This window comes from Ochotona curzoniae, unplaced genomic scaffold (genome assembly GCF_017591425.1).
Source record: "Ochotona curzoniae isolate NIBS_2020 unplaced genomic scaffold, NIBS_Ocur_1.0 contig_3819, whole genome shotgun sequence".
Taxonomy (NCBI): domain Eukaryota; kingdom Metazoa; phylum Chordata; class Mammalia; order Lagomorpha; family Ochotonidae; genus Ochotona; species Ochotona curzoniae.
In genome coordinates this window covers 31596942-31619207 of record NW_024466004.1, presented here as the reverse complement: position 1 = coordinate 31619207, position 22266 = coordinate 31596942, and positions in this window count along the sequence as shown.

The following is a 22266-nucleotide window of genomic DNA, read 5'->3' as shown; positions in this document are numbered from 1 at the left end:
AAATCACAGAAGGAACAGAATAGGTTGTATTGCCTTCCCCCTTATAAGTGCAAAATCCCATTATCCATTGCAGGAGAGGAGACTGAGGAACTACATTTGGATGGATGCTGTCACAGGATGCTGTCTGCCTCCAGGGCTCCTTGGAATTCCAGAGAACTGTGTAGAAGATAATTTCTATTTTTTACCTCTCTAAATTTTAATGCCCACACTTCCTTTCCCCTCTGAGAAGGGTATTTAAATCTCAACCATTTTGCCTTTTTTTGAGATTTATTTGGAGTTTGTGTCGTTTCTGTTGTTCCAACATTAAGTAGCTTAACCAATTTCCATATGGTTTTGCTCTTAAAAAATGGAAAATGTAGTATGTATATGTATATATCATATATCATATATCATATATACATGTGATATATATATCACATAATATACATATATTATGTGATACGTGCATTATATATTCATTAATAAAATCTACTCAGCCTTAAAAAAGAATACAGTACTTGACTTCCATCAAAAGGGATAGAACTGAAGGATAGCATGGTAGGTGAGACACAAATATAAGAGCAATATATTTTTCTCTCAAACTGGACAAGAGTTCTGATTACAATAGTCTAGAAGGGAAACTTGGAAAAACAGGGATCAAATTCAGATTAAGATTAAAGGAATATGTTCCTGTTGTTACATAATGAGGAGAGTCCAGGTCATAATAATGTATCATTTTCTGAATGGATAAATTGAGAGAGAAGCTTTACACTTCTATTATAGAATAATGTAAAAGAAGAAGAAATGTTAGACTCAGCATGGTATTATAGTAGCTAAGGTGTGCTGGGGTCCCACATTGGCACTGGTTTGTGTCCAGCTGCTCGATTTTCTATCCAGCTCACCACTTGTTACCTGGGAAACCAGTTGAGGACAGCCCAAAGCATTGGGACATGCACCCATGTGGGAGACCTGGAGGAAGCTCCAGGCTCCTGGCTTTGGATCAGCTCAGCTGCAGCCATTGCAGCAATTTGGGGATTGAACAAGTGGATAGAAAATCATTGTCTCTCCTCTCTCTGTAAAACTGACATTCCAATAAAAAAATAAATAAATATTCAAAATAAACAAAAGTTAAGAAGAAATGTGGAATACTTTGTTTTGATCAGTGCATACTTTATACCTATTAGAATATCACACTATAGGGCCCGGCGTGGTGGCGCAGTGGTTAAAGTCCTCGCCTTGCACGCCCAGGATCCCATATGGGTGCCGGTTTTAATCCCGGCGGCACCCTCTTCCCATTCAGCTCCCTGCCTGTGGCCTGGGAAAGCAGTCGAGGACGGCCCAAGGCTTTGGGACCCTGCACCCACGTGGGAGACCCAGAAGAGGCTCCTGGCTTCGGATCGGCATAGCATTGGCCATTGCGCTCACTTGGGGAGTGAATCATCGGACAGAAGATCTTCCTCTCTCTCTCCTCTCTGTATATCTGCCTTTCCAATAAAAAGAAAATAAATCTTAAAAAAAAAGAATATCACACTATAGCCCAAAATTATGTGTATCTAGTTTTAATAAAAATTTAAAAATAACCTTCAAGTTTTCTTTAAATAACTTTTCGAAACAGAAAGCAGGGTCCAGTGCAGTAACCTAGCTACTAAAGCCTTTGCCTTGAACACACCATAATCCCATATGGGTGCCAGTTCTAATCCCAGTGTCCCCACTTCCTAACCAGCTTCCTGCTTGTGGCCTGGGAAAGCAGCTGAGAATGGTCCAAAGCCTCGGAACCCTATACCCACGTGGGAGACCCGATGAAGCTCCAGGCTCCTGGCTTTTTATCGGAGAGCTCCGGCCACTGCGTTCACTTGGGGAATGAATTATCGGATGGAAGATCTTCCTCTCTGGTTCACCTCCTTTCTGTATATCTGACTTTGCAATACAAATAAAATAAATCTTAGAAAAAAATACAAAACACAGAGCAGTGGATTGACAGTCCAGATAGAGTCCACTGAGAGATTATAGTTTAGTAAAAAGACACCACCCCAAATTTTAAAGGGAACAATCAGCCTGAAGAAGGATCTGTGTATAAAATTTATGTAGAATTTATGTCAAGGATAACATAACATAAAAAGAACGAAATCCCACCTGAAAAGGAACTAGGAAACAATTTCATCAGTCATTCATAAGCAAGAACATACATGGCTGACAAGCATGTAGAGACATTGAACCATAGCAGTGGTTATGTTAGTGACAGTAGCACCTGTAGAGAAAAGCAAGAGGGATCAATTTCATTCCTTAGAGCGATACAAACTTTAAGTTGGCAACTATCAATTTTAGTAAGAGAACAGACTTGTGCACATAGTAACCCCCCTTGATGAGAGCAAAATTAAATGAATAAGGTTATTTTGGAGCACAATATGCAGCATTTATGAAAATATATGTCAAATAGAATCCCTAAAGAAATAGACACATCTGCAAGAAATACACATATGGATGTCCAGCACTGCAATGTAGCTTGCTAAGCTGTTGCCTGCAATGCTAGCATCCCATATGGGCAGTCATTCCTGCCCCAGTCACTTCACATCTGCTCCAGCTCCCTGCTGATTGCCCTGGGAAAGCAGTGGAAGATGGCCCAAGTGCTTGAGGATGCCCTAGGGAGACTGGAAGGAGCTCTGTGTTCTTGGAATCAGCCTGACCCAGCATTACCGTTGCAGTCATCAAGCAGCAAACGGAAGGTCTGTGTTCTGTTTCTCTCTGCCTCTATAACTCTGATATTTAAATTAATCTTTAAATACACATGTACACAAGCTCACATGTATGTGTATAAATGTGTGTGTGTATATGGTGAACTTCCATCCACTGTTTCAGTCCCCAAAGTGGTCCCAACGGCCAGAGCTGAACCAATCAGAGGCCAGGAGCCAGGAGCTTTTTCTAGGTCTCCCATGCAGTTGCAGAGTCCCAAGGCTTTGGGTCATCCTCTACTGCTTTCCCAGGTCACAAGCAGGGAGCTTGAAGGGACATGGAGCATCTGGGTTACCAACTGGCACCCATGTGGGATTTTGGCAGCCATATGGGATCCCGGGGCATGCACTATGACGACTTTAGCCACTGGGATACTGCGCTGGGCCCTGTGTTAGCATTTTTAAATATAACTATCTGTTGTGTCCTTAAAAGCATATTAACCTAATTATCTTTAGCAATATCACAAGCATTATGTTTTTATATTTGGTTAATAAATGGATGAAAACTTCTGCAAATAAAGAACTGGGTACCAAGCTTGTTCATTAAGATTGACATGTAGACATGTGGGTGACACACTTTACAACCCTGTCCTAAGGAGAAGAATCTGCTAACCACAAGTATAATGACCAAGAGCCAAGGAAGAGACAGAGGCACAATGAATATTACTGAAGACTCTCCTGCAAAAGAACCAAAGCTTTTGCCAACCTCAGAGGTAAGTGAGGAATACACCGAGGAAATGTGGAATAAAAAACATAAAAAAACTTGTTATAAAGCTTTTTATGAACAATGAGAAACGCATACAGTAATTCATACAATATGTCACACAGGAAATAGCAGCACTGAGACAAAATCAAACAGATATTAGAAATGAATGACACAATGGAGCAAATTAAAATTTCAGTGAAAAGCCTCAATAATAGAATGAATGAAGCAGAAGAAAGAACCTTAGAATTGGCAGACATTTCTTGCCACAATTGGGACACAACCAAAAAGCTGGAAGACAAACTGAGTCCAACTAAGAAAAGTATTCAAGAATTAAGGGACACTATTAAAAGGCCAAATATAAGAGTTATGGGAGTTTCAAAAGGCACCGAAGGAGAAGGTAGGTTTAAAGTTTTATTCAATGAAATAATAAATGAAAACATTATTAATCTGTAGAAAGAATTGAGAAAAAGAATACAGGCTGGGCACAGAATTCCCAACAGGGTTGACCAAAAGTGATTTTCACCATGACACATGATAATCAAGCTTTCTCCAGTGGAACATAAGTAAAAGACCCTTAAATGTGCATGTGAAAAAATCAAGTGACCTATAAAGTAACCCCAATCAGATTAACAAGACCTCTTACAGAAAATTCCACTAGATAGATGAGAATGGAGTAACATATTCCAAATTCTTAGAGGAATAATTGTCACCCAGAATAAAACCCTAAAAAGCTTTCCTTTGTCTGTGAAAATGAAGTAAAATTCTTTCACAGTAAAGCTGAAACACTATGCCTCTTCTGGACCTGATCTACAAATGATACTTACAGATATTCTCTTGACAGAGGAAAGAAATTGCACTTACCAAATCCAATTGCAAATAGAAAGAACATCCTAGTAAAATAACAACAGAAGACAAATGGAGCAATTAATTGCTAAAATGACAGGTCCAAATTACCACCTATTCATATTAATTCAGAATGAAAATGGCTTAAACTCATCGATCAGACATCATAGATTAGTACAGTGAATCAAAAAATAAAATAAACTCTATCTATTGCCTAGAGGAGACACATCCTACCAACAAAGATCAGCAGAAGCTATATCTCATGGATTTTGATGTTTTGTTGTTATTTCATTTCATTCAGTAGCATGCTATTTAACTTCATGGCATTGTAAATTTTTACTTTTCTTTCTGTTGTTTATTTTGTTTTGTGACTTTTCATTTAAGGGAATATGTAGTAATTGTAATAGAGACTATCATATCCAGATGTGAGGATACAATACAATATGCAACTGTATTTCCAGATCAAAGATGGACTCCCAAGGAAAGCATTAACTACATCTTCACAATAGGATGCTGGGCTCTGCCATTGTCCATGTCTACAATGGCAGCCTTATGACTGTTTAAAAAGAACTATACTATTGTCACAATATATGTGAAATCAGTGTGTGGTGGGAAGGTGTTTTGGGAGGAATAAGTGAAATCCCAAAGCCTATGGAACTTTAACACAAATAATAATTATATTTTAAAAAGGAGTAAAGAAATAAAAGAAAAACATTGTGCCAAATGCTTTGCTTACATGTTGGACTTTTTTGTCATTAATGTCTGAATATAAATGGATCACTAACTGATAGAATGATGTTACTACTGTTCCATATAGTGAAATAACACTAGCATGTATGTTCTCTCTGTGAAGCCCAAGAAATGATGGCAATTGCTACTAGCTGATGCATGTGAGTTGTTGCTTTTGTTTGTGAAAATTCTGGAGAAGAGGGAAAAGCATAATGACCAATGTGGATTAATAATATAAGAAAATCGTAGGAGCAAAATCTGCACCTTGGCATTTTGGTTTTTTTTTTTACCAAATACCTACCCAAAGGAAGTATTGAATTCATCAAATTATCAAATCTGATTGGAAAAATCCTTTTCAAGGTTGTGTTTAATTCTTTCAAGTTAACAAAAACAAACCTTGCCTTTACCCTGAACTTGTTTCAACTATCCAATTATTTATGCCTTTATAAACTGTCAGAAAAAAAGTGTCTCCCAAGTTAAGCATAGTCTGGAATGTTATATTGAGTAACATTGTTGCCAGCTAAAACAAAATACATTTTAGAAGTAATTTGTCCCTGGAATGTTCCAACTTGATTTCTGTTGTTATTAAGAAATCAGATGGTGTGGGAATCTGAGAGACCCAATCTTTCTTCATTCTGTTTTGACTAAAAACAATAAATAAGCCCTTACTTAGTATGCAAGAAAATATGTTTTAGTCTGTAATACAAATGCATTTTGTTTACTAGGTAATCATATTATTACCAAGGAAACATAAAGCTTGTTGTATACAACTGACTGAAACAAATAGGTTTTGAACTTAAACTGGAAGTGTTTGGGTTCAATATGAACTTCTGAAAAACAGCTTTGTCATTTAGTCATAATATGCCTAATGCTTATTAATGTTTAGCTTCAGAATATTTACATGGTATAGAGCTGTGCGCCTTTTTTCAGTCTTGTTGCTTCTGCATATTTTTGTGATACTTTTATTGCGTCAAAGTATGAGTTGTCTGCATGTCCTAGAAAGTTGTAAAAAAGAAAGATAAAATCTTTTTCAATTGTGTTTCTATATTAAATGTCAATTAGCATATTTCTTCATGTTTTTTTTAACTGAATGCCTCTATCTGAGGAAGATAAAGCATAAGTCCACATTTAGGGATGAGAGTACTACATGAGCATTCAAACACACACCTGCTGATATGATTAGAATGTCTGCAAAGAGAAGACAACCAGCAGAAGGCTTTAAGAAGCTTCAGATGTGGGCCCGGCGCGGTGGCGCAAGTGGTTAAAGGTCCTCGCCTTGCATGCCCGGGATCCCATATGGGCGCCGGTTCTAATCCTGGCAGCCCCGCTTCCCTTCCAGCTCCCTGCCCGTGGCCCGGGAAGGCAGTCAAGGACAGCCCAAAGCTTTGGGAACCTGCACCTGCGTGGGAGACCCTGAAGAGGCTCCTGGCTTCGGATCGGCATAGTATCGGCCCGTTGCGCTCACTTGGGGAGTGAATCATCGGACGGAAGATCTTCCTCTCTGTCTCTCCTCTCTGTATATCCGCCTTTCCAATGAAAAAATAATAAAAATAAATCTTTAAAAAAAAAAGAAGCTTCAGATGTGTCTGTCACAAAAATAAAAAAAAAAACAAACATTCAGTCAAGAAAGAACTCTTGTGTTTATACGAATGACCAGTTTCTGTACATTTTTGCTGTTGAGATCCAGCTTGTTTTTTGAGCTACGTTCCTGTGATAACACAGGGCTCCTTGATGTTAAACTGTCAATAAACCAGTGCCATTTTCCATACAGAATATTTTGGGTGGAACATACACAAGGAGCATTTCTGAAGACACATTTTGTGCTTTTATCAAAGAACTTCCATCAAAATTCATTTTGCATTGTAGTTTTGAAGATTAAGACAGAAAAGCTCCAAGATTCTTTTGAAGTTTCAGATTCTAGAAGAGCTTTGCTTTAAAATAAAAGCCTAATGGTTTTTCAGCTGTTGAGTGAAGAGAAGGAATTTAGTTGAAAGGGAATTTGGGGGTTGAGCATTTTGCTAGTGTGTTTATCTGCCATTGGGGATACTCATAACCCCATTCAGGTACCTGGGATCAAGTTTCACCTCTTCTCATCCGTCTTCCAGTAGTGTACACCCTTGGAGGCAACAAAAGATGGTTTCATAACTTAGACCCATCACACCTATATGGGACATGCTTTCACCTGTCTTAGCCTGGCTGTGAGCCTTTGGGTAGTGTCTCAGAGGATGTTTCTCTCAGCTTCTCTCTCCCTGCCTCTCTTTTTTCTTGCTTTCACTCTTAATCTTTCTCATTCTCTTTCTGTGTCACTTTGCCTTTTACATAAATATAAATGAGTACATAAACCTTAGAAAAAGAGAAAGGGAAACTTTGATTAAATTATTTTCTATTAGCATTATATTTAGTAAGTACATAAGTAAAGATTGTGTAAGATTACTGAGTGTCAACATTTTGGCTCTTTTAGAATAGTAAGCTATTATGTTTTTACTGCGTTACATCAACATAAAGTTGATGCTGAAAATATAGTGAGTGAAACTGTGCTGTCTTGGCCAACTGTCAGTGACGACATTGAATGATTAGTGATTATTTTGATTGTTTTGTACTCATAGTTATGAAAGGATGAATATACAAAGATAGTTTCTCTTTAGGATGATCTTAATAATAGAGTAGCATTTATTAATTTTTAAAACTCTCTAAACATGTATATAATGCTCTCAAATATTCTGTGTAACAAAATGGAAAATTTGAACAAAACTTTTCCATTGGTTAACAAAGTACTAAATTTATCTTAAAAAGTTCTGTGATTGAGCATGGTCTGAAATAACCTTTCCACTTTTAACTGAGTACTATTTTTGCTTGAAAGAACAATGAGTAGACATAGCTACACATATTTGGTTCTTAATAAAGTTTTTCTGCATATAAATAATTAATAAAATGAACTCATCATGTCATAAAAAATTAACAGTATCTGTTTATTGTCAGTGACAAAATTGTAGTCTCCCATTCTGAATTTACAGATATTTGTTTACTATTAGGAACCTGACTTTTTGTCACACATTAAAGAATGATCAGTTATCTCTATTGATGTCCTTGTTATCTGTGATATTTTGAAATTAGGTAATGAAAATATGTTGAACTCTGTTTCATTATTAATAAAATATAAAAGATACTCCGTTAAGTACCTTACTTTTTTAGCAAATACTCTTTAAAAAATCAGTAATATTAACGCTTGTTTCAAATAAAATGCTGTGAATCACCCAAGATTGACAAGTATCTAAAAACAGGATACATATATGTTGTGTCTGAGGCAGATGAGGGTAAGGAATTAGGGTAAGATTGATGTCTTGAACCTGAAGATACCATCCTTGCCTACAAAAAGATTCTTTCGGACCCAGCGTGATAGCAAAGTGATTGGGGTCCACCCCTTGGGATCCCATATGGTCACCGGTTCTAATCCCAGCAGCCCTGCATCCTCCCATCCAGCTCCCTGCTTGTGGTCTGGGAAAACAGTCAAGGACAGCCCAAAGCCTTGGGACCCTGCACCTGCATGGGAGACCTGGAAAAGGTTCCTGGTTCCTGGCTTCAGTTTGGCTCAATTCTGGCTGTTGCGGCAGCTTGGGGAGTGAATCCTCAGATGGGAGATCTTCCTCTCTGTCTCTCCTCCACTCTGTATATCAGCCTTTCCATAAAAATGAATAAATCTTTAAAAAAGTTTCTTTGTTTCCATTTATGATGACAGATTTTCTACATACCTTCTAGGTTCTATTGAATGACTCGCAGAAACAGTGTATCATCTAGTACCCCCAAAATCACGATTTTTCTGATCATAATACATCCTCTGGCTTAGAAACTCTGACCTGGAGGTCAGAAATCTTTGTTTTAGCAATTGTGATGAATGCTGAAGTATGAGAACCACTGGCTTATATAACATTCTGTGTTTTCTCTAAATGTACTTCTTTGTCACTGGACCTCTATCGTATTGTAGGGTAGCAGTTGTAATTCCTACTCCATAGCTGCAAAACTTGAGTCACAAGGAAAGCCACAACACAGTCACAAGGAAAGCCACAACTCAAATTCTGTCCCCACTTCGAGAACGGACACTTCTACTGTATCCTTGGCAGTTTTGACTTGGCTTTTCTACCATGGAAATTCTATATTTCAAATGTTGGTGCATATTTTAAGCTGAGATTTGTAATGAGAGCAAGAAATACTTCACCTGTGGAAATTACAGTGTTGCTAGAACATATCTTCATTCATGCAAAATGGTAATCTGATCCAGATGTTATGCTTATTTAATGAGGCTGCAGAAACACAGCATGAAATCAAGCTTACAGCATTCTACCTTGGCATAGCGCTGAAAGCCTACACATGCCTGAACTTGGCCATCACTTTACATTTGCAAGGCAATCACTTCTCTAGGGATTGGATTGCAGTGTAAAATTCCTCTGTTTTAAGTATCTTTCATTCACAAAATGTCCTGGACTGAAAGAAACACTTCTGTTATTCCCAACAAGACATGCAGGAGACTGCCTTCAGAGATAAGAAGTGTATTTTCTTCTCCCAAGAGATGTACTGCTTTATTGTTTGTTCAGTTCTCCTGAGCTTCTGAAGCAGCTATCACCACTCCTGCCATGTAAAGGGCATTCTGTGCTGGGAGAGGGAGATCTGGCTCCCAAGGAAATGAAAAAAAATATTAGAACTGTTATTATCTGTACTTACAATAGAAGTGCTGCCCGACAGATAACCACATTCAAAATTCTTTTCTATTTATCTTGAGTTGCATCTCTCACAACAAAAGCAATATGTAGTCAACTGAGGCTTGTTGTAATAACAAAATTGTTGCCTGAAATGAAAATCTTGACATACCAATCATTCTTTGCAGCCAAATCAGTTTTATATACAAAAAATATTGGGAAAACACTTTAATGAATATCTTGTACTTAGTCATCCACTTTATTATTTTGTTTTTGCTAAGAGATCCTTCCATTCTCTCTCTTTCTCTCTTTCTCTCTCTCCTTCTTTCTCTCTCACACACAAACATACATACCTAGACACACATACACACAGTTTTCCTGTGAAGTATAAAATATTTCCAGGATTTTACAAACATAAGAACTTCCTAAAAAGTAATGAGCAAACATTGAAAATAATTGTCTAGCATTCAAAATTACTTTTTCTGTTAAGCAGCAAGAAGGGATTTGATGATTCCCCTTTGGGACATGGTTGCTGAATTTTTGTTATAAGTGTTATAAGTGTTATGCTATAAATGAATAGCCTAATATAGAAAATCTAACTATAAACTTGACCCTTATTTGATGGAGACGTCCTTGCTAAGTTGATGGCCTTGATGTTTGAACTTAAGGTAACTGCTGGGAGATAATATTTTAGAGAGGAAGGAATAATTTCTACCCTAAATAAGCTAGTGTTTTTGTGTTTTGATTTAACCTCACCACATCCAAAGCTCTTACACTATAGGTAGAACCAATATTCTTTACTTTAAATATTTTTGGGTAAACTTGTCTTTGCTTATTTGAACACCAGAATGAGTATTCAGCTACTTTTTGACAACGTATTTTGGAACTACATAGAATATAAAACTTTAATGACAGTAAGAGCAGAGAAGTGATGTCTGCACCAAATTATTGTCCTTGCAAGGGTATGGACCATGGCTATTGTATTCACCCTTGAGCTCCACAATATGGCTTATTTGCTATTAGAATGAGGATTATGTACACTGTGAAGAAGTATTATTAATAACAGCAATTGGAACTCCAGGTGCCCTGACCAATCTCAGTAACATCACATGTGTTTGGATTTGGAACTGTTGTTTAACTTAGTGATTACTACTCGGCTATTCTTGATTTGTTCTTGAAAACGGCTAACAGTACTGTTTAGTAGTCACTGCATGTATCTGTGAAGCCCTTCTCAAAGTATCTGTGATGACGGAGTTGGCATTTCTATGTTTTTGATTTTGCTGTGGACCAGTATTTTGGTAAAGTATAATGAAACTCAGATAACAGAATGATTAGAAAGAAAAAGAAGATATATGAGTATAAGCACAAGCCCAGGTTTTGTCCTTATTAGTGTATTCAAACTTCAATGTATTCTTAACATTGCTAGTATTGTTTAAAAGCATTTCCTCCATTTCAGTATTTATAATATAGTAGATTGTTAACAGGTTCATTGGAGCAGAGCACTGAGGAGCAAGGGATTTCTCACATCTTGGCTATTTTTGTGTTCTGAATTGCAGGTAGAAGGAATTTAAACATTAAATGTGAGTCAGTACATTGTACAGGCAATGTCGTGGTACACTTAAATAAGAGACTGGTAGAATTATGATTCCTTATGAAGTACTACACCATTGTAGTAAAATGGGGAAAATCTGTCTGGGGGGTGGGAGTTTGGGGGGAATCACAGCCTATAAGAAATTGCACCACATAATTCAAAATCTAAATGTGAGTCAATAAATAGTTTACTTAATGTAAAATGATGTCCAGTGAACACCAGACAAAACTTTCTAGACAAAGGCAGACTATGCTCAACCATGTAGAATCAGAGACTATGATTTGAGTAAGGAGGAAGAAAATTAAACAAGCAGTTGTTTACTAGATAGCTTGTTTTGCAGATCAATGTGAATTCACTTTTCATAATCAAAATTTGTAGGTTTTTTTTCTTTTGTTGACATATAATAGTTCTGTGACACTATGTGGTATCTTCATTAATGTTCAGAGTAATGCAACCATATCTGCAAGCACTTAACATTTCTCCGTGGTGAAGCCGTTAAAAATCACCAAGGGCCTTATAGCTAGTTTGAATACCATATTTAACTCACCTTTATTGCTTTTCTTTATTTATGAATTAATAACTGTAATTCATCAGAAGTATCTGTTTGGAATTGATCATATTTGTAATGCCTAGAATTAAAATTTTGTTCATTTGCATTTTAGAATTTAAAGGTTTTTTTCTTTATATAATCTTGTAATATTCAAGTATTTTGATGTATGACACTTTTGTTTCATTTTAGACTTGCACTTTTGAATTCCACTGCATTTTAAATTATTTCCATTTAAACTTATTACCTCCCAAACATTTTATTTTAGTGAACATTTTGATTTGAACTCTAATTTCACTGAATGATAATGAGAGAATATAGAATTCATTGTAAATATTTTTTTGTAAACATTTATTGAGTTTTTGAAAATGATGTGATAAATATTTCATAAGCACTTTAGGTGTTTGTATCCAATGATCTTCTTGTATTGAGGAAGAAAGATCATGTCTGACCTGCTGCTGAGTAAGATAACGCTTTTGGGGCTGTTGAGAAGGATGTGAAATGTAGCAGATAAATTAATATATATTTTCTCAAACCAGTATATTCAGCGTAATGTAGTTATTAGAACATTCTCAGATCAGATTTTAAAATTTTAACTCACTAATCATAAGATACACAACAAAAATTAAATTAGACAGTTTATAAATAGTAGAATAAATCTATTTCACAAGTGAAGTAATAGAATCAAACAAGGGAGCATGACATAAACAAACAAAATTACATATAAAAACCTAATTGTCTTAGATGTAAATAAATAATTCAAGTTAATTTCACAGCACAAAATAAATACCAGCTAATGAGCTAGTTTTTATTATTTTTTTTTTAACTTCCCTATGTCAACTTGTTCAGAATTAAACCCTTTAAAATTAGGCATTCGTGCGGTCAGAGCAGGAAGTAACTGGTTGACGGGGGAAATGCAGCACTTTGCAGATTGTGAGTTCGTGATTGGCTCTAGAAGTTCAATATTATTCTCAGCATCCCAAATCAAATCAACCAAGGTAGAAAGTGCTCTAAAATTGAATGTGAACAAAATAAATAAAAGGACAAGATCAAACCGTTAAATGAACATTGAGCTAGTATAACAGATTCACTAATGTATGTAGCTGTATCGCCATTTCCTAATATGAAAGAAAAACACTCTAAAAGTAGAACTAATCTCACACAGTCACAGGATTTAAAGGGGATAACTTGAAAAGCCCAATTACCATTGCCACAAAAACACAAAACATGGAAATTAACTTAAAATGTTTGTCTCTGACAAAAAGTGCTAAAAGTGAAGATTGCTTAGTGATATTATGTATGCTCAGCATCTGAGTCTTGGTTTGTAAATACTGTTTCCCATTAGAAGCTATCAGAGTCTAGGCATGAAACAGAGGAGTTTTGAAGATACAACTACAATTTAAGCAACAAAATAACTAGTATTAAAAGAAGAAAAAACATGATGAAATAGCAGGAGAATGAAGGTACTATCTAGCCACATATTTGGGCTATTGTATACGTCAAATGAACTGATTTCAGCAACAAGTTTCTGAATTTTCTAAATACTGTAGAATTTTCTGTGGTAGAATGTTGGCCACTAAGTTTATAGGAAATCACCAATTTTGAAATTTACTCTGTAATTATCATTCAAAATATATCGAGTTATTAAATATTAAATTTAGAAGCTGGAAGTCATATTTTAAGAAATAATGTTGCTCTCCCAATTTTTTTATCCTGTTATTGCCACATTATGTTTTCAAATTTGTGTGAGTCATAGAATAAGTTCACATATCAATAAAATGTATAATGATCAAAGAAGGGTAATGTATATTTCTTCAAACACTAATCATTTCTCTGTTCTGAACATTCTGATTCTTTTATCATGGGTTATTGTATATTACAGTTATACTTCTCAGCTATAGAACCCCAGTATGAATTCTACCAACCTGTGTTATGTTCCTTATCTAATGTCTCTGTATTCCTCCTCCCTGTTCTTCCCAATCTCTAATAACTTCAGAAAGTTTTATGGAAAATAGAATCAAAGCAAACTTTATTGTGGTGTAAAGCTTTGGAATCCTGACATATATATATATTTTTTTTCATAATACACATCTCACATAAGCTTTTTGAAGATGTTTCAGCTAGATGGTCTCCATTGATTTATTTATTTTTGCATCAAAGAATTTATATTCTAATTTACTTTTCCACTAACATTTTTTTTTTTAAGATTTACTTATTTTTATTGGAAAGGCGGATATTCAGAGGAGGAGAGACAGAGAAGAAGATATTCTTTCTGATGGTTTACTCCCCAAGCGGCCACAATTGCTGGAGCTGAGCCAATTCGAAGCCAGGAGCAGGGAACTCTTCCAGGTCTCCTGTGTGGGTGCAGGGTCCCAAGGCTTTGGGCCTTCCTTGACTGCTTTCCCAGGCCACAGGCAGGGAGCTGGATGGGAAGTGGAGCTGTAGGATTAAAACCAGCAACCATATGGGATCTTGGTGCATGCAAGGTGAGGACCTTAACCACTATGCTATCGCACAGGGCCCTCCATTAACAGGTTGAAGAACCTCTTTATGGGATCATTTTCTTAGTTTGCAAAAATGAGAGAACATGAGATATTTCTCTTTTATGGCTTCATATTTGACTTAACATTATATTCTCTAACTTGACCAACTTTGGATAAAAAGACAAGATTTTTACAATTTTTGATGACTACCTAATATCTGATTGAATGTTTTAGATTATTAAGGGATATGTATACTATCTTCCATACTGGTTTTATGAAATTTACATTCCCAAGAACAGTATATAAGACTTTCTTTTTGTCTGCATCCCCACCAGCTTTTTTAAACTGATTTTTAAAAAATAATAACCTTCTAAATTGGGTGATATAATATCTCATTGCAGCATTGATTGCCATCTTCCTATGGTTAGTAATACTATGTATGCTTCATGTAATTGTCGGCCATCTGCAGCCTTTTTCAGAATTATCTTTTCAGATCATCTGTCCAATTTTTAAAATCAGATTTCTGGGTTTTGCTCTTGAATAATTCTGTCACCAGAGAAAGAGTCTACAAGTATTTTTTTTTTTTTTCATTCTGCTGATTGTCTCTTCACTGATTCCTTCCCCAGTGAAGCTCAGAATATCTACCAATTTCTGGGTGCACTGTGACTATTATATTGCTTAGTAGCTGCTAAGTAAAAATAGTGGCTATTCAATGGAGGACCTGGAGAACAATCTGACCTGCGATCAGATTCAGACAACATGTTACTGCAATGTGCTGGTACCTAAAGAGACTACATCAAATATGTAGGATTGTAGCTCCTGCAATTGCATGACTTCAGTCTCATTATGAAGATAAATCAAATAAATACTCTATAAACTGGAATAAATATTCCATAACATTTGATGGTACAATTGTTCAGTGTATACCAATCAATGTAATATAATACAAAGAGGAAAAAATAGACATACAGAAATAGCAGAGATTTTTCCAGATTATATGAAGCAAAAGAAGATGAAGACTATATTCTTAACCAAAATTGTGCTGTGGGAAAAAGTGTTATAAAATATTTCATAATGATGATTAGTGAAATTGGATGATGGCTTGTAAATGATATAAAAGCATTTTGACAATTTTAAAGTTTTATAAAGTTATATCGTTCTATTGATAAAATCAATGTTCTTGCTTTTAGTTTCCTTTCTGGTACTTCTTCATTTATGAAGTGTCTTCACAGAGTTCGTGGAAATGCACATGATAAAATTGCATGACTTACAAGTATTTTCTACCAAACTACAGCTTTAATTCTACTTCCAAGAATTTTTAAAAAAAACTTTCTTATGTGTAGAAAATTCATCACACAGATATTAAAGAAGATAAAAGCTCAAAATGCCTTGTATGTGTAACAGGTATTTGTATATACTTTTTCTTTCTTAAAGTGCAAAATTTATTCCTTTTTTCATTTTCCTTTAGCCTAGAGAACTTTATTCAGCATTTTTATGCCTCCAGTTATTCTTTTTGTTTAATTTTGTTTTAATGTAAGAATTTCTTTTTCACCTTTATTTATATATGATATTCTATTGGATAAATGATTTGCATTACCACTTATTATTCATTTGCAATTTTAGAGATGATGATCTATACTCATAATAGCTTCCACAATCACATCGTTTGCGCTCTATGTTCTTTCATAAATAATGGATTAAGGTTTCCCACCAATGGCTTAAATTTTTGTTGGTTTAATTATTTTATGGCAGGTTCTAAACTTTTTTCTTTTTAATCCTATTTGATGTCATGAGCTTCTTAGATCTCTATATGAACATCTTTTTATCCCACTTTGGAAAATTTTAAACTTTTACTTTCTTGAAAAAAAAAGTTTTTTTTTTCATTAACTTTTTTCTTGTGAGAGCACAATGATTTGATTGTAAGTGGATTTGTATTATTTAACATGTCATGAGCGTTTTTTTTCTATCTACTCATCTGATTGGATTATTTTTACCAATTTATCTTAAAGATGATTGACTTTTTCCTCTGTTACCAACTTTTTGCTATGGAACTCCATCAATAAACATTTTTCTTTTTATAATGAACTTTTTATTCTAAAATTTCAAATTAGATTTGGAGTTGCTATATGTCTGCTGAAAAATCACTATATTTGGAAGATTCTTTCCTTTAATTTCAGCTTGTTTAGTACATGCTTTGCCTGTAGCTTTTAAAGAAATATTTTATTTGTGTGTTTTTGTTTCTATTTTTTGTTTTTCATTATACAATTCCTTAGGTTCAGGGATTTCCCCAAACAACCTCCACTTCCCCTATAACAATAGCATGATCTTTCAACTGTCACAAGTCTGTCATTCTTCTAATTAAGTGAATTATGATATTGTAGGTTTAAACAATGGTAGAAAGTCCGGCATTCTGTTTTCAAGATATATTTAGCAGTTTCATTGACAGCCCCCACAATCCCAACCCCCAACTGATTTTCCCCTAATAATTACAGCATTATAGTAATTCATAAGGAGCCATGATTCCATCAATCTGTCATTTAAGTTGCTCCAACATTGCTGGTGCCAACAATGTCAGATATGCCATCATCCTATTGTCTAGATATGTCCAACAATTGCATTGGGAGTCCGTCTTTAATTTGAAAGTAGGGGTCCATATTATACTATATATTCAGATCTGGGTATACGGCAGTCTCTACTACGCCATCATTATACATTCCCTTATATGAGAAGTCATGAAACAAAGTCAACAACAGGATAGAAATTAAAACAACAACAACAACAATTATAGCACCATGGAGTCTAAAAAGCATGCCATTGAATAAGCAACACATGGGTGACAAAAAGAAAACACATAATTCTCGGGTAAAATGAAGACACCATGTTATCTGTCAGCAAGCGATCAATTCAACAAAAGAAAATAAACCACTTAGAAGAAATGAAAACGAAATTAAAAAAGCAAAACACATGGGATACAGCAAAAAGAGTATGGAAAGTGTTATTGATCTTAAAATTTGCCTGATGGCTTTCTTACACTAGAGACAAAATATGGTATTTGTCCTTTTGGGATTGACTTATTTCAGTGAGCATAATAGCTTCTAGTTGAGACCATCTAGTTATGGTATAATTTAATCCCTTTTAACGCTGAGTAATATTCCATGGAGTAGTTGCAACAAAATTTCTTTATCCATTCCTCCTTGTATGGGCATCTGTGTTGTTCCATGTATTTGCTATTGCAGATTGTGCTGCTGTAAATATAAGATTACAGATCCGCTTCTCATATGCAGTGTTCATTTCCTTTGGGTATATATTCTAAGAGAGGGATAGCTGTGTTATATGGCAGCTTTATTAGGAGTGCTCTAAGCACTCTCCATACTGATTTCCATAGTGGTTGTAATAGCCTACGCTCACACTAACAGTGGAGGGGGTACTATTCTCTCCACATCCGTAGCAGCAGGTGTTGTTGTTAGAGTTCTGAGTGTAGGCCAACTTCAATGGAGTTAGCTGAAACTGCAAAGTGGTTTTCATTTGTATCTCCCTGATGGCTAGGGAGCCTGAGCATTTTTCATATGTGTGTTAACCACTTGAATCTGTTCTTTTGAAAAACGTCTGTTCATTTCCTTTGCCAATTTCTTCACAGTTTTAACTGTTCCTGGGCTTCTGAAGCTATTTGTAAATTATGGATTTCCTTTGATCTGGATGCATATTGCATTGTATCTGCACAGCTAGATATGGATGGTAGTCCTTACTATGACTCCCCTATCATTTGTGTAGTGTGCAAAGATTTTCTCCCATTCTGTTAGTTGTTTCTTCACTTTGCTAATTGTTTTGTTTGTTGTGCAGAAGCTTTTTAATTTTATGTAGCCCCATTTGTTTATTTTGGTTTTGACTACCTCTGCTTTTGACATCTTTCTAAGAAATCTTACCCCTTTTCTGTATCTTGGAATGTGCTTCCTCTGTTTTCCTTTAATAACTTGATGGCATCTGTGTGTAGATTTAGGTCCTTGAACTATTTAGATCTGATTTTTGCATAATGTGACAGGTATGGGTCTTCCTTCTTAATTCTGTAAGTTGCTATCCAGTTGTCCCAACAGCCTCCTATGAAGAAGTCAGGCTTTTTTTTTTCCTGCATTGTGTTCTGTTTTCTTGTCAAAGATCAGTTTGCTATACATGTGTTGGCTCCTTTCTGGTGTTAAAATTCTGTTCCATTGATCTTCTCTGTTTCTGTACCAATTTTACACTGTTTTGGTGACCGCTGCTCTGTAGTATGACTTGATGTCTGGTATTTTGATTCTTCCAGCTTGTTTTTCTTTTTCTCTTTCTTTTTCTTTTCTTTTCTTTCTTTCTTTCTTTTTTTTTCTTTCAGGGTACCTTTGGCTCTTCGTGGTCTCTTCTGTTCCCAGATATACTTCTGTATTATTTCCTCCATTATTTTGGTTATTTATTTTTTCTTGTTAATTTCAGGATTGCTTGCTATTGTTTTTCTTGCACCTTCAACTGTAAGGTTAGTTGATTTACTTGGTGCTTTTCCAATTTTTTTTTAACATAGACACTGATTGAGATGAAGTTTCTGGTCAAAAGTGCCTATATTATGTGCTTCTCATTGTTAGTAAGAAGGTTTATAATGAATTTTCTGAATTTTATGCCCCCATTTTCTCAATTTCTTCCTCATTTAACTCTGAGAGTGGTAGAACCATTTGCTCCTTTGCTGCAGAGTCTTCAGTAACATTCATAGTGCCTCTGTATATATATATGTGGTTTATATATATATATATATGCAACTATATATATATATAGCTTGTGTCATTGTAATTCTGATTGGTGGATGCTTCTCCTTAGGGCAGGTTTCAAGATGTATCACCTACAGGGCTACAAGTCTTTTTTTTTTCTTTTTTTAATGTTCAAGCAGTTTCCTGGATTTAGAAAATACCAGGTGTCCTGAATAACTGGGTTTTCAGCAGTTCTGGTCTTGCCAACACATGCTGGACATTAAGTTTGAGTGCCACCTGGAGTTATTTTTGGTGGCATCTGTAGAGTGCCACAGTGGAACTATTTTCTCTGGGGGCCCGTGCAATGTTCTAAGCTGGAAGTGATTTTGTTCTCAGCTTAGCTCTTGTGCAGCTCAGCTTTCCTCCCTTCAGTCAAACAGTGCCTCACATGTTGAAATATATGTTTAGTTATGGCAGCTGCTTGAAAGTGTTTCAGGTGCCACATTTAATCCACCTTGACTGTTGTTCCATTGATAATTACTCATATTCATAGACCATATTCCTTTAGCCTTTTTTTTGTGACAAGTAACTTTAGATGTTGTCCTGGACTCAGAATATTTTGTTAGAAAAATATGCATTTTATTAAAATTCCCTGCAGAATAGTTTGCTGCTGCTACTGCTATTGTCACTGTTTTAATTGTTTTACCAAATGATTGAACTGGCTATGTTCCCCTGCTTGTGTTTCCTGGCTTCTTTCCAGCAGGAATTTCACTGTCAATTACATTTTAAATCCTTCGTGGCATTGTTCAGAATTGACTATACCACTTACAGACTCCTGGGACTTGCTTTTATTTCTTAAAATATTTACCATGCTTTGCTGGGCCTTTGCTACACATATCCAGGCAAGAATGAGCTCAATACTTCATTTGATTCATACATGTAAATATGGATACCGTCGCTGGATCTATAAGCTCTGTGATTTCAGCTAGACTTTATTAGCCATCAACAGCTCTCTTTCTAAGTAGATTTGCTCAGAAAAAAATAAGCATTCTTTACAGTTTTAACCTGCTGAGTTATATATGATGCTTTAGGGGTTACTTTCAGGTTGACATTATTAAGTAAACATTGAAAAACCGGAATTCCTTATCATGTGCTCTGAACACGAGGGCTCCCTTTTCCTTATTTATCTAGTTAGAGGCATACATTTTATTTTGGAATTCGATGTGCTTGTAACCCCACTTTCACTACAGACTTACAATAAAGTTAACCACATAGCCTGACCTAGAACAGAATAATGGAAAGCAAAGGGGACACCCTGATTTGCACAATTTTACTGGCCCTATAGCTAGAAAGAAGTTTGCCCTCAGTGGTTTGTTTTCTGTGACTCATGCACAGTTTTATAACTTGAGTTGTTGAGTCTTTTTTGGCATGAAATTTAAGAAATATATAGCGACGCAAAGAAAAAACCTCAGAAATGTGTGCTGGTGGTCGTTCTTGACCTGCTCCTTCCCTGCCTGTTACTGTTTACTTGTTATGAGTCTTCCATGAGCTGCTTTTGGAATTCTGCTTAGATATAACTAGGCTTTCATTGTCTTACTCCACCTCAAATGGCATTGAAGATTTTCTTTCTCATCTTAGGAAAACCACCTTAAGCATAAAGTGATAAATAGGGTGATTCGATCCAGTTTATTTTTACACAGTCCCACATGAGTAATTATATCTATTTGTATCTATCTATATTTGTACATCAATATATCTAGATATATCTGACTTACAGTAGAGTTCTATCTAGATAGATATGGATAGATTATATATAGAGATATTATAGATTATATTATATATATCTCTCTATATATACATATCTAGATATAGATATATAGATATAGATACAGATCTAGATCCAGATATAAGTACTGACATAGAAAGAATGCTAAAATTTGGGAAAACATTAAAAATCGTGTTTCTAGGTAAAATGTAGAGTTCTCAATTCTTTCATTAAACATTTTTCAAATATTTTGAAGTATATCCTAAAAAGAAAATAAAAGCAGAAGTGTTTCCAGATTGAAACTATAGTCTGGATGTAGTTGATATCTACAGAGCTTGTCGCCCCTTAATTGCAGAATACACATTTTATTCATCAGTATGTAAAACTTGCACTAAGACAGACCATATACTAGGCTGTAAAGCAAGCCTCGGTAAATTTAACTAGGAAATTACACCATCATATTTTTTTTCCCTACTAGTTTGGAATAAAGTCAAGAATTCATAAGAAATCATAGAAAATATGTAAGCATATAAGAACTGCATAATGTACTATTAAATGAATAGTGATTCATAAAGGAAATCAAATAAGTTGAAAATATGTTAAAAATGAATGAAAATGACAGTACAACATATAAAATTTATAGCAAAACCATATAGATATAGAGGAACATTGCTCAATGCAATCGGTACAAAGGGCATGAACATGCACTTTTCAAAGGATGATTTTTATTTATTTTTATTATTTTACTCTTTTATAATACAGTTCCATAGGCTCTGGGATTTCCTTTACCTCTCCTCATTCCCCTCCCCCTCCAATTGATTTTCCTCGTATTATTACAATAGTACAGTCCTTCACACTCTTATATCTGTCATTCTGCTGTTTAAGTGTATCCTGACTTAGTAGGTATGGACAGTGGCAGAGCCCAGTAACCTAAAGTCAAGATATACTTAGCAGTTTCAAAAGACACATGAACAGCTGCTCATTATGATTAGTCCTTAGGAAAATTTCAATAAAAATACGGTGAAGTTTTACTTCATACCAGTTAAAATGGCTATCATTCAAAAATGAAAAAAACAAAACAACAAAACAAAACCAGTAAGTGCTGGGAACATGTGGGCAAAGATTAATTTGCTGTTGCTGAGAATTCAGATTAGAACAATTGTTATGAAAGTGTGGATGTTTATCAGAGGTCTGAAAATGGATTTAATTAATATTTGACCCAACTATTCCACTCCTGGGAATTGATGCAAATGAGACAAAATCACAATAGCTAAGATATGGATTCAACTCGGAAATCCATTGCACGATGACTGAAGAAAGAAAATTTTGTATATATACATTGCAGATTACTTCTCAGCCATAACAAAATGAAATCTTGTGTTTTCCAGGAAAATGAATGCAGCTGGCAGCCATAATGCTTAGAAAAGTAAGCTCGCCTGAAAATATGTTTCCTTTGATATCTTACAGATACTATAAGAGATGCAAAAAAAAAAAAAA